Genomic DNA, 17,455 nt, shown 5'->3' on the forward strand with positions numbered 1-17,455 from the left:
TGTGTGTGTTTGTATGTTTCCGCCTTGAAGCAAACTTAAGCTCGTGTTACGTGTAAAATTCAATAAGAAAAGGTTTAGTTTGTACACGTGAATGTGACGTATGGTACCATTACGGACTTATGACTGGAACAGCAATTTCTGCGCATCTTGTTGAACTTCCCATTTCCTGTATTTACTCATTTACGGGCTTTTAATTCCGCGAAAATTTGCCTGGTATGATAATGGCGCCCTATTTTTCGTATGACAGTCTCAACCTGATGTAATCCCCTAATCCACTCTTTCTGAACATGGCGTTCTGTATGAATCATCTCGTCTGAATGAACTCACTGCGATGAGTTGTTTCATATTAGGTACAGAGTAAGAAGGCCTGGAATAGTAGCAGTTGTAAAGGAACATGAAATGTTTGGTTGTAAAAGAGGTTAGCACATGAGGAAAAATATATATATATATATATTTTTTTTGGTGGTTTGGCCACTGGAGAGAAAGGAGGAGGAAAGGCGGGTGGAAAAGGGTTGTGTAATTCGAAAGTGTTGCCAAGAAGAGAGAGAGAGAGAGAGAGAGAGAGAGAGAGAGAGAGAGAGAGAGAGAGAGAGAGAGAGAGAGAGAGAGAGAGTACTTGCTAGAAGGGGTGAAAGAGTTGCTGCAAGAAAAACCTATAATCTTAAGGAAGCGTGAGAGTGTCTGCAAGGTAGAAGTCAATTGCACTGCGTGTGTAGGTGTGTATAAGGGGGTTAAGGGAGCCTCGACGCTTTGCTAATGAGCCTTTATGTGGGTACACGAAACGTATGATGTAACGGAAGTTATCTGCACATAGTCGTCCTTCACACAGTAGTTAAAAATTAAGCGCAACAGAAAGTGTCGTCTTGTTCATTTCTAGAGTAGAGCCACCCTTCTATTAGCGGGTTATAATTTCCAATTCGTACCTTGAAAGGACACTTTAGCCATTACTTCGAAAATTTATTATAATTGCACCATAAACTACCCTATATTTTAGCCTGAGCCAAACAAAAGGATCTCCTATTTCCCAGAAAAGGACCTCGAATCCTTTCAAGGGTAAACGGGTGAGATCCTGGAGGACCTTTGCCAATCGGGAGGGTTCAACCAGCGGTCGCTGACCGATATTCATCGGTCACAGGATGGAACGATGGTATGGGCATATTTATCAGTCAGATGAGGGTATGGGGACGAAGAATTCCTAGAGACTTTAGGTGAATTCCGGGGAGGTATTAGGCGGCGCTTATCCTTTCGAAATAGAATTCCAAGGTTACAGAGGTCGGAGTTACAGGCAATGCCAAGGTTCCAGACGCCGGAGTTACAGGCAATGCCAAGGTTACAGACGCCGGAGTTACAGGCAATGCCAAGGTAGACGCCGGAGTTACAGGCAATGCCAAGGTTTCAGACGCCGGAGTTACAGGCAATGCCAAGGTTTCAGACGCCGGAGTTACAGGCAATGCCAAGGTTACAGACGCCGGAGTTACAGGCAATGCCAAGGTTACAGTGGTGGAAGTTACAGGAAATGCAAAGGATGTAGTGGGTGAAGTTACAGGGGTTAAAATGGGCGTTGATATCTTTATGAGATTATTCTGCAATACTGATATGGAATTATGAGTGTGCAGATTCGCAGGTTTGCTGCAGATTTGCATAGATATGTTCATGCAGATTTTGAGGACGTGTCTTGCATGTATGTACCAATAAATTTTACATAAATGTCAGTATGCATGCGTAAAGCATGCCTGTGTAGCCAGAGAAAAACGATACCAATAATCCACGTGGGGAGGCACTGCCATCAGTGCACCTCACGCAGTGCACTGTAGGCATTACTTAAGGTTCTTTGCAGCATCCCTTCGGCCCCTAGCTGCAACTCATTTCATTCCTTTTACTGTACCTACATTCATGTTCTCTTTCTTCCATATTACTTTCCACCCTCTCTAACAATTGTTTCATAGTGCAACTGGGAGGTTTTCCTCCTGTTGCACATTAAAAATATTTTTACTCTCAATTTCCTTGTCAGCGCTGATTGACCTCATAGGTCCCAGTGCTTGGCCTGTGGCTTACATTTTATATTCCATTCCAATAATAATAATAATAATATTTAACGTGGTTACAAAATTGTCGAAGTCCAGTGCAGTGTGGAAGCAAAAATAAACTATATATTTGACATATTTTTTAGGACATTTCAGCCAGTAATAACAACAATATCAATAAAGAAAAAACTATAATGATATAAACCTAGAAACATGTTACTCCCTGTCAATTGGCAGATTTAAGTTTACTGACGTCACAGCAACCAAATGGTCTTCGCCAAGAAAACGTTCCATAAGGTTCCACGAGGTTCCGCTAGGCGGACGCTGCATCACTTTTCCCAATTCGAAACGACGTGGGCGCGGAACCTTATGACTCAACCGGATGCCCTGGGCAATGGCGAGCAAAGAAAGGCCGAGAGACGTAACAGAAATGGCCCAATGCTCCCCTAATTTGCCAGGGCACCATAAAGACCGGATCTCGGGCACGAAGTCTTTGTTGCGAGCGCCGATGGTAACCGGGCAACACTCACGATTTCGAGACAGTACCCGGCAGATAAGAGATAAGAGAAAGTGGTGTTTCTCAGGCTCAGTTCTGGAGCTTGAGAATTTATACGAGTTTATTTGTTTTTTTTATGCACTTATGTACTGCAACGAGATCTTTCTTCTTCTTCTTTTTTATGATTCCAAGTATTCTCTTTTGTTGTGGCAAAAGGAGATGCCAGATTTTGAATTTTTCTATTTGTTCTTTGTTAGACAGAAGGATTCTGAAGGAGATTTGGATTCTAGCAAGTTTTTGGCAACGTTATTTCAGGTTTAAATTTATTTCTTAATATTAACCGATTTTCGAATTTCATCAAAGTCTATCGAATTGAATTGAATTTAGAATTTAGGCCAAAGACGTATGAGGTCATTCAGCAATGAAACGGAATTTGACAGCGAGAAGGTTTGAAAGGTGTAACAGAAGGTAAACCTCGCAGTTGCACTATGAATCAATTGTTAGGAGAGGGTGGAAAGTAAGATGGAAGAAAATATGAAAGGCGGTACAGTAAAAGGAACGAAAGTAGTTGCAGCTAGGGGCCGAAGGCACGCTGCAAAGAACCCTGAATAAGTAATGCCTACAAGCGGCACTAACGTCCCCCTACAGGGTCAAAGTCTATCAACAACAACAGAAACTAAATGATTTTTCAAATCATCAAATGACCCAGCTATGATTACGAAATGATTTAGGGGAATTTAAAGTGATAAGTGCTTCGTTACCAGTAGGATTCGAACAACTGCCTGACTCAGAAACAAAGAAAATATACAGTAGTGACTCTGACCACTGAGCCTGATGGCTCAGTAAGAAAAGTCACTGTAGTTTCGTAATTTTTGCATTTGTGTAGGTTACTCCCGATGTATAGTAAATTGGATATTAAACGAAATTTGTGGCTTAATATCTGCGAATATATGTATGTATATATATACAGTACATATATATCTATACATACATATATGTATGTATTCTGTATATATATATATATATATATATATATATATATATATATATATATATATATATATATATATATATATATATATATATATATATATATATAAAACTAAATAACCATGCAACTTGTGTTAGGCTTCCACAAGATGGATGGTTTAGATTCCAGATTCTTTAGTTTCCACAGTACTAGACACTTTGGAAGACATACAGTCGGTACCTGATGAAGAAGACTGCAAATCTTCGAAAGGCTAGTACCGGGGAATTTAAAGAATCTGGAATCTAAACCATCAGCCTCACTGAAGCCTAACACGAGGAGTATGTATGTATGTATGTATGTATTATATATATACGAGGAGTATGTATGTATTATATATATATATATAATATATATATATAATATATATATATATATATACATATATACATATATACATATATATATATGATTCTACGGATACTTGACAATGAGCACTGTTAAGTCTTAGAAAGCTTGCGACTTTTCCTGAATAAATATCTCCGCTAGATACCATCCAGTTGTAATGAGGTACTGTTAGTAATTGAATTAATGCACAGAACAATTGTGTAAGTGATAAAGTTAATACACAGATATATGTGTATATATTTATATATATAAATATATATACACATATTATTGCATCAGTTACTTATCCTTAATGTAATTAACCCTAAAATTTACTCGCTTTATTTCCGGGTACTACCTAACATGTCATTTCCGTTTCTAATCCTCCCGGGACCATAAAACTCATTCCTGTGGCTCCGAGGTAATAAATTAAGGGGACCTCCTACCAAATTTTATGACTCACTTTCGTTCCACCACCTTCCTGGGCTTTGCTGTCTTCTGCCATCCTAAAGACCCTAATTAAAATACACTGAGTAACAGCCGATCTTATTTTCACTTTTCAGTCAACATAAGCAAATTAGTGGAGTTTATCACTTTGCTAAATTTCCTACAGAAGTGCGTCTTTTCATGATGTCAGAAACTCGGTATTAAAACAGTCTGAGTCGTGATTCGCAATGAGGGGTGACGTGACGTCATGACACTATTTGTTTACCGTATTTCTCGAACTCTTAATTTTATTTTGTTGCACATCTTTCCCTTATTATACTGAATTCATATCTGGAATGGAATACAGAGTTTAGGCCAAAGGGCAAGCACTGGGACCTATGAGGTCATTCAGCGCTGGAAAGATTAAGAGTAGGTAGATTTGAAAGGTCTAGCGGCAGGAAAACCTCGCAGTTGCACTATGTAATGTTTGTTAGGAGAGGGTGGATAGCAAGATGGAAAAAAGATAATAAGAATGGAGGTACAGTAAAAGGAATGAAAGGGATTGCAGCTATGGGCCGAAGGGACGCTGCAAAGAACCTTTAGTAATGCCTACAGTGCACCCCGTGAAGTGCACTGACGACACTAGCCTCCCTACGGGGCTGAAGTCATACTACTTATATACATTACAGACACTCAGTTTATTGTACGCATATACTTGATCATCACTATTCACACGCCACAAAAAAATACTTGTGGTTACTTAGCCATTTTCTCAGTCGAAAACTTTTGTAAACATCCTGTATTCCGTGATTTTACTTTCTTCAAAACTTACCTTTTACGCTGAAGTAGACAGGATGATCAGATCACCTCAGATTAGTGGAAGTGCCCCAATTTCCTCACGTCCTACTGCATGTTAGTGGTTGGTGACTGGACTCCCTGAAATTCAGAAATTTGCATTAGTCCTAAGACTCGTCATCAACGCGTATTTTAATGCGATAAATTTTCCTTAGGCTCTGCTTTCACTAAGGATCGACTGAACTGAATTGAATTGAATATAGAATTTAGGCCAAAGACCAAGCACTGGGGCCTATGAGGTCATTCAGCGCTGAAATGGAAATTGACAGCAAAAGATCTGACAGGTGTAACATGAGGAAAACATTGCAGTTGCACTATGAATCAATTGTTATGTAAGGGTGGAAAGCAAGATGGAGGAAGAGAATATGAAAGGAGGTACAGTAAAAGGAACGAAAGGGGCTGCAGCTAGGGGCCGAAGGCACGCTGCAAAGAACTTTAAGTAATGCCTGCAGTGCACTGCATGAGGTGCACTGACGGCGCTTTCGCTAAGAAGGAAACCTTAAGATGATAAAATCTAAAACAGTAGTTATTTCCTGGGCAAAGAAAAATGGCTCTTATGAACGGGACACGGAAGTATTCATTCAGCTTCTCATCCAAGCACCCAAGTGAGATGACAAAACCTGGAAAGATTAACCACAGAAATCGACATTTAGCAACACCGTCTATTCTTTGTAGGAACCCCCATATGCTGTTTGTTTACATTTTCGTTCCACCTTTCGTTTACGGGTTCTTCCCATATGCTGTCTGTCTGTCTACTGTAAATGTAAAGGGATGAAAGGAGAAATTGAATACAAAGCAATATTGTTCTGCACCTCCCATCTGTACTTTGCTAACAGCTGTGCTCTCTTTCATCACTCTTAATAATCTTTAACCTCTCTCTCTCTCTCTCTCTGTCTCTCTCTCTCTCTCTCTCTCTCTCTCCCTCCGGCCCCGTGGCGCTGTGGTAAGGGCGCCCAGCTCACAAACTGCAAGACCAGTGTTCGAGTTTCTGATCGGACGAAAGGAAGAGAATGATGGCATTCGCTAAAATCCCGTATGCCTCTTTTGACCTAAGCAATGGATTAGGTTGCTATCTGTCAGTTGACTTCGGTGGGTTGCAAGTAGGGAAAAGGGGAGGAGAGAAATTACTTTAGACGTGAGCTTTCAGCGCCTCTTTAAATTATATCCAATGAAGACGGGAAGGCTTCGATGAGGTAAACATTGCCCCACTGTGGCAAAACAGTAATTAGTAATATCTCTCTCTCTCTCTCTCTCTCTCTCTCTCTCTCTCTCTCTCTGCTTAAATATATAGTTGCTGCTATACGCCTAGAGCCAAGCACCTTCCCCAGTACAGTTAGCAGCCAGCTCGACTCTGATTAGTCTTCGGCAAACAGGGCTATGAAAAGAACAGCCAATAATTAAGGAGAAAGCTACTGGAAAAGATTTTGAAAAAATGCTTAAAAGTGGACTCAGCAGAACAGGATTTACAACCTATCAAGATCAAATGAAAATCTAATATCAACCTGGGGCCACTTTTCGCGTGTTCCAACGCATCCAAACCTCCTTTTGGACTGGAAGTTTCTAAAAGTAATTCTTGCTCTGCCTCAGAAAAGTGATGCTTAGTCATTGCGCCTTAAAATCACTCTCTAGGCGTTGCCAAGAGGAGGAGGAGGAGGAGGAGGAGGAGGAGGAGGAAAAAGGAGAAAGAGAAGGAGAAGGAAGAGGGAGGAGGAGGAGGAGGAGGAGGAGGAGGAGGAGGAGGAGGAGGAGGAGGAGGAGGAGGAGGAGAAGGGAGAGGTAGGAGGAGGGGGAGGAGGAGGAGGGAGAGGTAGGAGGAGAATGAAGAGGAGGAGGAGGAAAGGGAGAGGTAGCAGGAGGAGGAGACGGGGGAGGAGGAGGAGGAGGGAGAGAAGTCTATTAAACATCTGGGAGCGATCTAATCCAAACCCCCCACGTCGACCGAACCGAAGATGATGCAGCAGAGGTGAAAAAGTGGTCCGCCATTTCCTCGGACGAGAAAGTTGGGCGCTGCAACAGCACCCCTTTGCATAATCCATTTCGACCTCTTTGCAGCCTCATCTGCAATGCGGCGGGGAATGCATGCGGGCCTGGCGGTAATGGTAATTGTCGTTAAACAGCTGTCTCACGTCGAGTTATTCGGGAGTCGAAAATAAAGTCGTACCGCGGTTCATTTGGCGCTGATGACAATGAGAGCCTGAACGTGACCTCTGCTCTCTGCTCTTCTTCTGTTATTTTCTTTCACGTGTTGAGCTCGACGATTGACGAAAGGTCTGCTCTGTTTTCCCCAACGTTTCAACGACGCCCCTCTCACCTCTGATTTACTTTCTTTTCTGTTATTTTGCGCACCGAAATCATTACTTTTCCCGTCACGCTGGCGCTTCTTTCTCTCCTGACACGCGTTTAAAATGGCGATAGCTAAAATAATTGTACAGTAAGAAAAATCGCTTATAACAAATTAAGGAAATATCAGTATTTATACATTAAGAAAAACTGCTAGTAACAAATTAAGAAAATATGAATATTTACACATTGAGAAAAATTGTTTATAACAAATTACGAAAATATCAATATTTATACATTAAGAAAAATTGTTTATAAACAAATTAAGAAAATGTCAATACTTATACATTAAGAAAAACTGTTTATAACAAATTACGAAAACATCAATATTCATACATTAAGAAAAACTGCTGATAACAAAATAAGAAAATATCAATATTCATACATTAAGAAAAATTGTTGATAACAAATCAAGAAAATATCAATATTTATGGTGAACAATAAACTTTCAACAGAAAATACGCTTTCTATCAGAACGTAAATTTCTGCATTCTAAACAGGTAAGCTGCTTAACAAAGTTGACTTGAATATTCATTAACAGATGGATATGCATGAGTTAATTTTATACATGCTGGTTCATTTGTTCACTCCCAAGCTTTGATTTTCACTGTCTGGTGCCCTAAAAGATATTCATATCGACAGGAAATATTACCACCTCGTGAGATTCAGGATTAGTGTAGGTGGCTCATAATCACTAAATAAGGAAATTAATAAGTAAATAAACAAATAAATAAGATACATGCAACCTTTTACTGTTCAGCGAACTGTTTTTTTACTTCTCAGTTCCTGTAACAAAAAAGGAACAGAAAGGCGAGACAGCTACCTCTAAGGAACAACAAGATTCATCAGGGATTAGAAAATGCCCAGCAACGAAGGGTTGTCTCGTATGAGGACAGACAAAGACAGATAAACAGACATAGTTTATTTCAGACAATCAAGACATTGAAAAGTTTTCACTGAATTCTGTACAAAATCGCAAGGAACTTCCAGACACCCTCGCTCTCTCTCTCCTCAGAATCATCGCCTTAAAAGTGTGAAATCAGAAGGAACTTTCAAACTCTCTCTCTCTCTCTCTCCAGAATCATGGCCTCAAAAGTGTGAAATCAGAAGGAACTTCCAAACATTCTCTCTCTCTCTCTCCCAGAATCATCACCTCAGAAGTGTAAAATCAGAAGGAACTTCCAAATATTCTCTCTCCCTTTCTCCGGAATCATCGCCTCAAAAGTGTGAAATCAGAAGGAACTTCCAAACATTCTCTCCCTCTCTCCCAGAATCATCGCCTCAGAAGTGTGAAATCAGAGGGAACTTCCGAACATTCTCTCTCTCTCTCTCTCTCTCACACACACACACAAGAATCATCGCCTCAAAAGTGTGAAATCAGAGGGAACTTCTAAACACAAACACACACACACTCTCTCTCTCCAGAATCGTCGCCTCAGAAGTGTGAAATCAGAAGGAACTTCCAAACATTTTTCTCTCTCTCAGAATCATGGTCTCAGAAGTGTGAAATCAGAAGGAACTTCCAAACATTCTCTCTCTCTCAGAAGGAACTTTCAAACATTTTCTCTCTCTCTCAAGGGTGTCATAAACTGACTAAATTGCCTTCGTGAGGAGTCAAAGAAAAATTACGAAAAATCTGCTTGGAAGTTCTCAGCCAGTCGCTCATTTTCTTATTGCATATTTCTCTCTCCTCGTTATCTTTCCCTCGTTTACTCTCCCCCTTTTGCTCATTAGCGCTTATTATACCTTCTTCCTTATTGGTTCTCTCCGACTTCCTATCCGTGGGTCACTGAACTTACTCCACCTGGCTTCTTATCTCGCTTTTTTTGTTTCTTTGCTTGTTGATTGCATTCGACGTCCAAGTTAGTCTGAAAATCTTTGTTTGTTTGCTAGCACTAGATATACATTTCATTATTTCTGAACTATTGCTCCTTCGTTTCATTATTATTATTATTATTATTATTATTATTATTATTATTATTATCATAACAATAATAATAATAATAATAATAATAATAATAATAATAATAATAATAATAATAATAATAATAATAATAATAATAATAATAATAAAAAGAAGAACCAGTACGTAGGAACTGTCTCTTGATCATAGAAAGATGAAGCCAATAGAAATTGTTTCTTGATTCTAGAAAAATTAAGCCAATGCAAATTGCTTCTTGATCCTAAAAAATTAAGATAATAGAAACTGTTTCTTGATCCAAGAAAGATGAAGCCAATAGAAATTGTTTCTTGATGCTAAAAAGATGAAGCTAACAGAAAGTTTCTTGATCCTAGAAAGATGAAGCCAATTGAAATTATTTCTTGTTCCTATCCTAGAAAGATGAAGCTAATAGAAAGTTTCCTGATCCAAGAAAGATGAAGCTAATAGAAATTGTTTCTTGATCCCAGAAAAATTAATCTAATATAAATTGTTTCTTGATCCTAAAAAATGAAGCTAATAGAAAGTTTCTTGATCTTAGAAAGATGAAGCCAATAGAAATGGTCTCTTAATACTAAAACGATGAAGCTTATAGAAATTTTTTCTTGATCCTAGGAAAATGAAGCCAATACAAATTCGTTTCTTGATCCTACAAAAATGAAGCTAATAGAAACTTTCTTGATCCTAGAAAGATGAAGCCTACAGAAATTGTTTCTTGACCCTAGAAAGATGAAGCCTATAGAAAGTGCTTCTTGATCCTAGAAAGATGAAGCTTATATAAATTGGTTCGTGATCCTAGGAAAATGAAAACCAAGTTTGCACAAGGAAGAAGACAAAGGATTAGCCACCCACTCTGGCCCTGTGGCGAATGGTATTATGAGTAGGATGTCACATCCTGCAAGAAACACTGAAATGCAAGCACTTGCATGGCAACATTGCAGCCTGGGTGGGTGGGCGGGGGGTCCTGGGTCACCGAGAAGTGATGACCTCTCTCCAGATGCTGCACAATCCAGTTGAAACCAGAAGATTATAGTGCTGGTTTTCATCGAGGGAGGTTTCTCATTTGGCTGATACTATTTTTAGCAGTGGCAGTAGCATTAGCTGTTGCTGTTGTTGTTGTTGTAGTAGCAGTAGTAGTAGCTGTTGCTGTTGTTGTAGTAGCAGTAGTAGTAGCTGTTGCTGTTGTTGTAGCAGAAGTAGTATTTGTTGTTGTAGTAGTACTGTAGTATTGTAGTGGTAGTAGTAGTAGTATCTGCTGTTGTTCTAGTAGTATTTGTTATTGTAGTAGCATTAGTTGTCGCTGTCGTAGAAGTAGTAGTAGTAGTATTTGTTGCTGTAGTAGCAGTAGTAGTATTTGTTGTTGTTGTAGCAGTAGTAGTATTAGTTGTTGTTGTAGCAGTAGTAGTATTTGTAGTAGTAGCAGTATTTGTTGTTGTAGAAGCAGTAGTAGTATTAGTTGTTGTTGTTGTAGTAGTAGTATTTGTAGTAGTAGCAGTATTTGTTGTAGTAGCAGTAGCAGTATTAGTTGTTGTTGTAGTAGTAGTAGTAGTAGTAACAGTAGAAATAGCAGTAGCAGTATTAAAATATTCATAATAAATCTCGAGGAATAACATAAAATCCCTTTGGCCGTTCATTACTCTTACACATCTATTTACAGTACGTCGTCTGTCACCGATTACTCATAATTCAACACCGTCTTGCTTTATAACAAAATCTATTAATTAAGAAATAAACAAAACAAGTAAAAAATAAAAAAAAACAAACAAACAAACAAACGCACGTAAACTTCATGACTACGCTTCTATGAAAACTATGACCCGTGGGGGAGTGGGGTGGGGTAGTGGGTATACGGTCAATGACCTCTTAAAGAAAGTTTTTATCTTCGGGCAAGAGACTCGACTTGTACTATAAAGGTAAGTAGGTAGGCAGAAAGGTGGGGAAGGACGATGATGATGGGAAGGAAGGAAGGAGTAGGAGGAGGAGGAGGAGGAGGTGGAAGGAGGAGAAGAGGCAGCAGGCGAAAGTAGGGGCACTTTGTAGAAGAAACCGGCAACACACGATGCAGTCGCCATTAATCTTAACAGCAAAGGGGGGGGGGAGATAGACCCCCTTCCATCGAATAAATCCAGCAACAGCTTCAGAAAGACGGAGATAGAGAGAAACAGAGATAGAGGAACAGAAAAGATAGACAGGGCATAATACCCTTCAGCTTAATTACTCACGGACAGGTGAGGAGTTTTCCCACCAGGAGAATAAAAGAAAGTTGAAATCAAGTCAGGTATATGGTGTTTTTTTTTTTTTTGCTTTGTTTTGCAGAGTCATTCTGCCAGCTACTGATGAATTGAGAGAGAGAGAGAGAGAGAGAGAGAAAAAAGGTGGGAGAGAAAAGGGAGAAAGACAAAAGGTGTGTGTGAGAGAGAGAGAGAGAGAGAGAGAGAGAGAGAGAGAGAGAGAGAGAGAGAGAGAGAGAGAGAAGGTGGAGAGAAAAGGTGGGAGAGGAAAGGGAGAAAGACAAAAGGTGAGAGAGAGAGAGAGAGAGAGAGAGAGAGAGAGAGAGAGAGAGAGAGAGAAAAGGAGAAAGACAAAAGGTGAGAGAGAGAGAGAGAGAGGGAGAGAAGGAAGGTGGGAGAGAAAAGGGAGAAAGAAAAAAGGTGAGAGAGAGAGAGAGAGAGAGAGAGAGAGAGAGAGAGAGAGAGAGAGAGAGAGAGAGAAGGAAGGTGGGAGAGAAAAAAGGAAAAAGAAAGAGAAAAGGTGAAAGAGAAAGACAGACAGACACAGAGCGAGAGAGCGAGAGGTCCTGAGATTGGAAGACAGATGTGGGAAAGAGAAAGATTAGGAGGAGGAGGAGGAGGAGGAGGAGGAGGAGGAGGAGCAGGAAGCCACGAATCCACGAGGATGGAAGGTCACAGAAGATTCATCAGACGACTGACTTCCCGTCTCCTCACCCTTTCGGCTTCAGCGTCTCGGGAGACAACAGGCGAATGGGCAGCGATCATGTCAGCAAAGTTCCTCACAACTCGTACCTCTAGAACTTGGACTTCGTTTCTTTGGTGCGATTTGACTGGGCTGTATTTTTCCAAATTTGTGTATTCTATTCCGTGGAAGGTTGCTTGGCAACTTCACAATCTATTTCCGTGTTGCACAAAGTAATAATAATAATAATTATAATAATAATAATAACTTAATAATAATAATTGACTAGGTTCCTTTTTTCCAAAAATTTAGGTATTCTACTCCGTGGAAGGTTGCTAGGCAATTTCAAAATCTGTTTCCGTGTTGCACAAGAACGTGTGTTCTTTAACAACAACAACAACAACAACAACAATAACAATAATAATAATAATAATAATAATAATAATAATAATAATAATAATAATAATAATAATAATAACAATAATAATAATAATTGACTAGGTTCCTTTTTTTCCAAAATTTAGGTATTTTATTCCGTGGAAGGTTGCTATGGAAGTTCATAATCTAATTTCCTGTTGCACATAAATGTAACTTCTTTGATAATAATAACACAATAATAATAATAATAATAATAATAATAATAATAATAATAATAATAATAAGGTTCTATTGAATATTATTGCTGCTTCAGCTGCATTTATTTTGTAGAAGACTTTTCTATTTTCCTTATTGCGGACTTCTCTTCAGTGGAGGTGTGCTAACAGCTCGTTTCATATTTGTCATTTCCCCCATGAAATGACAAATATAGGCGAGCTGTTAGCACACACCTCCACTGAAGAGAAGTCCGCAATAAGGAAAATAGAAAAAGTCTTCTACAAAATAAATGCAGCTGAAGCAGCAATAATATTCAATAGAACCTGTTTAAAAGAGGGTCTGCTGCCAAATTTAATAATAATAATCATCATACTGTGATAATAAATGTAAAAATCAGAGAAAACTTGCATGTGAAATGGAACTTGGCAAAATGAAGATTATAACATATCTATTAAAGAAAGGACAGAGAGAGAGAGAGAGAGAGAGAGAGAGACGCAGTCACATGCCCCATCATCTAATATTACAAGTCACATGATCTACTACATTGTTGCACATGAATGTATTTTATTTAATAATATAATAATAATAATAATAATAATAATAATAATAATAATAATAATAATAATAATAATAATACTGTGATATTAAAAGGTGAAGTCGGAAAAAACTTGCAGGTGAAATGGAATTTGGCAAAAGAGGATTAAAACATGTCTATTAAAGAAAGGAGAGAGAGAGAGAGAGAGAGAGAGAGAGAGAGAGAGAGAGAGAGAGAGAGAGAGAGAGCAGTCACATGCCTTACCATCTAACATTGCAAATTCACGTACCTGGGATCAACGGACGCGCATGCGCCCTTCGCCAAACGCCATAAAGGAAAGCGAGTGGTGACGTTACTTACGAGCGTCACCCGGAGTGTGACATCGACCCCCTTCGGCCACTGACTGCTGCTCCCTGTCGCGATGCTTTTTATTTACAGTACGACTTTCTTTCTAAATTGCGTCCCGATGGGACGTATTATCTGGGAGCCGAGAGGCTTTATATGTGAAAGTTTGAAGGAGTATGATCCTAACACTGCTATTAACTCGACTGATTTTGTCGGTGGTCTACTGATTGCAGATTCTCTCCCGATCTACGATGGGTTTTACACACACACACACACACACACACACACACACACACACACACACACACACATATATATATATATATATATATATATATATTATACATTATGTATATATATACCTTATATATACTATATATATATATATATATATATATATATATATATATATATATATATATATATATATATATGAATCACGGTGATGTGATAGTCATATATATATATATATATATATATATATATATATATATATATATATATATATATATATATATATATATATATATATATATATATATATATATATATATATATATATATATATATATGTGATTCTACAATTAAGAAAAGAAATAAATATTCAGCAAAGAATTCCATTTGTCACTTATCTGACCCTTAAAATTATTGTTACTCATATCTCAGCTAGGCGATCTGTTTTCAGGTAGACATTACTATAAAATATAAATGTTTTTTTCAGATAGACATTACTATAAAATATAAATAATTTACTTTTTAACTTGTGTTTTTCGCGTTTCAATCACTGATACCTAACCTATTATTATTACTTTCTTTTTGGCTTATTTTTGAACACTCTGGCAACAAAAGAAATGATTGTTCGTTTAGTTTAGATTTATACGACATTACGTCAAAAATACTTGAGTGAGAGGCACCACTGTTACCTAGTGTTCACACACATACACACACACACAATCCCTTAACTAGGAACCTTGTCCTTAAATTTTCCTCAGCAACCGAGACCCTAAAAAACCTTCTGGTCATGTCCCTAAACATCTCAGAGCAAACCTGTTCTTAATAATAACATTTTGAACATGTATGTCCTTAAAATATCCTTTAAAACCGTGTTCTTAAGATGTCCTAGATCACCCATGCTCTTCCACGAGAGCTGTGCGTCTAAAATGTCCTTAGGACAGCCAGTTCTGATACAATAGCAAATCCTAGACGATCAAGCGCTAGCATCGAGTCAGGCGCAAGCGCGGAAGGGTACCCGAGGGTGTTTTTCTGTGACTGACGCAAACACAGTAGTACATTTACTCACTTAAAATTTGAGACAGAGTACATTTATTGTTTTAAATGTTAAAGATTCCAATGAGGGATTTCACTCCGTCTGTAAATATTTGAATATATTTACGGAATGAAACTCAATGGATCAGATAAACTTTATTTTCTAAAGATTATATGTGTATATACAAACGTATACATATGTACTGTATGTGTGTATATATATATATATATATATATATATATATATATACGATTATTAGGCCAGAAATAACCCACTGATATCTATGTCACTTCGCTTCCGATGTAGCTTTCACCAAAAGGAAATCAATATATTTGATAAGCACATCTAACCAGGCCAGGTTACGAACCTACACGTTGTTGAATTGAAATATAATAAGAATTATATTAATGACGCATTGAGAAACACAGTATATATATATATATATATATATATATATATATATATATATATATATATATAATATATATATATATATATCCTCCTTCAGCAAGGAAAGAGATAGGAAATTAATCCAGTTTCTGCAACCCTTCTTTCTGACAGTTATTAGAAGACGAGCAGACAGTGCAGAGGTTTGACATACAGTTCAGAAACCTTTCACAGAACACACTATGGTAAATAAATATATTTGATGGTGAATATGTTTAAAATATTTTCTGCAAAAAGTAAAATCTGTGGAAAATAAGACTATGAAAATAGTGCTTTCAAATTAAAAGTCACGATTTCTGGAGCTTAGATTAAGCAATCATATTGTAATTGCTTTCCCAAAAGATTCAACGTAATTTGAATTTAAGATCTTTAAAAGGAGATGATAATTTGTGTAATACTAAAGCTGATAAAGCAAATGTGACTGTCATTATTGATAAAGAGGTATATACAGTACAGGTCAAATGATTAATTTGTCAAGCGATGCAGTGCAGATGAACCATTGGAGACAACCGGTTAGACAGAGTTAATAGTGCATTTCATAGACAAACAAGTCAGTTTTGGTAAGATTTCAGGACATCAATAACAAGTTTAGTTAAAAAAAATGTACATGCACACAAACCCAAATATCATACGAGATCTAAAATGATCACACTTCACACTGTCATAGATACTTTGTTTGAATTCCTTGTCTTATTGTTACAGCAGTGAGTTGGCACAATATCTAAGGAAGGAAGGAATATAGAATTTAGGCCAAAGGCCAAGCACTGGGACCCATGAGGTCATTCAGAGCTATAAGGAAAACTGACAGTAAGAAGGTCTGAAAGGCGTAACAGGAGGAAAACCTCACAGTTCACCGTGAAAGTCAGACGGAAGAAAGAGAATATGAACGGAGGTACAGTAAAAGGAATGAACGGGGTTGTAGTTAGAGGCCGAAGTGACGCTGCAAAGAACCCTAAGTAATGCCTACAGTGCACCTCACTGACGGCACTACTCCCCTAAGGCGCACAATATGTAAGAGACATATAAAGAATTCTGTCGCTTGTATTCATAATCTGCAAAAATGTACGACAAAGGGCGTTCAAATTATGGTCACTTACGATGCGACTAGCTTGCGTACCTGTGTACCTGTTAATGACGGTACTGATCAGAAAAACAATGCGATCAATCATCACTTTAGAGCGCGCTGCATCCAGTTCAATGGTCAAAATCACAATGGAATTAGAATGAGTAAGTTCATCGACAGAAATTTGATAGAAACAGTGGAAAACAACTTTATTGAATTGAATATAGGATTTAGACCAAAGGCCAAGCACTGGGACCTATGAGGTCATTCAGCGATAAATGGGAAATTGACAGTAGGAAAGTTTGAAAGGCGTAACAGGAGGAACACCTCACGGTTGCACTATGAATCAACTGTTAGTAGAGGGTGGAAAGTAAGATGGAAGAAAGAGAATATGAAAGGAGGTACAGTAAAAGGAACGTAATGAGTTGCAGCTAGGGGCCGAAGGCACGCTGCAAAGAACCTTAAGTAATGCTTACAGTGCACCGCACGAGGTGCACTGACGGCACTACCCGCCTACGGGGAAAACATAACTTTAACAGTGGTATAAGGTTATCCGGGCAAGACTCGCTCTATCTCCACGTAATGGAAAATCAGTGCAAATTAACTAAATATATTGACAATGACTTATTTAGCCTTGCTAGATTATACTATGCAATAATGCATTTTATGTTATCCTGTAAGAGCTATAACATTCTGCCATAGTTATTTTTTTACTTCATGCAAAGTAACTTGCCAAATGTAGACATGATTCCAATGTATATTTTCTTCAAAATTTTAGTCAGTGAAGTTCCCGGGGGATGACTGATGGAAGGGAAAGCCGTTGGGACGACATAAAATCCAGAATTTCCTTTCAGCCT

The 17,455-nt window shown here is 38.2% G+C and overlaps 1 long non-coding RNA gene across 1 annotated transcript in view; it reads right to left on the bottom strand.

The window, feature by feature from the left end:
- The window catches only part of LOC136847345 (uncharacterized), a 147,787-nt gene that overhangs the window by 51,432 nt on the left and 78,900 nt on the right, over positions 1 to 17,455 (bottom strand). The window contains exon 2 of the long non-coding RNA XR_010855712.1: positions 5,133 to 5,236. This is a non-coding gene — a long non-coding RNA (uncharacterized lncRNA). The remainder of the gene's footprint in view (positions 1 to 5,132; positions 5,237 to 17,455) is intronic.

Source organism: Macrobrachium rosenbergii, chromosome 2, assembly GCF_040412425.1.
Source record: "Macrobrachium rosenbergii isolate ZJJX-2024 chromosome 2, ASM4041242v1, whole genome shotgun sequence".
Lineage (NCBI taxonomy): Eukaryota > Metazoa > Arthropoda > Malacostraca > Decapoda > Palaemonidae > Macrobrachium > Macrobrachium rosenbergii.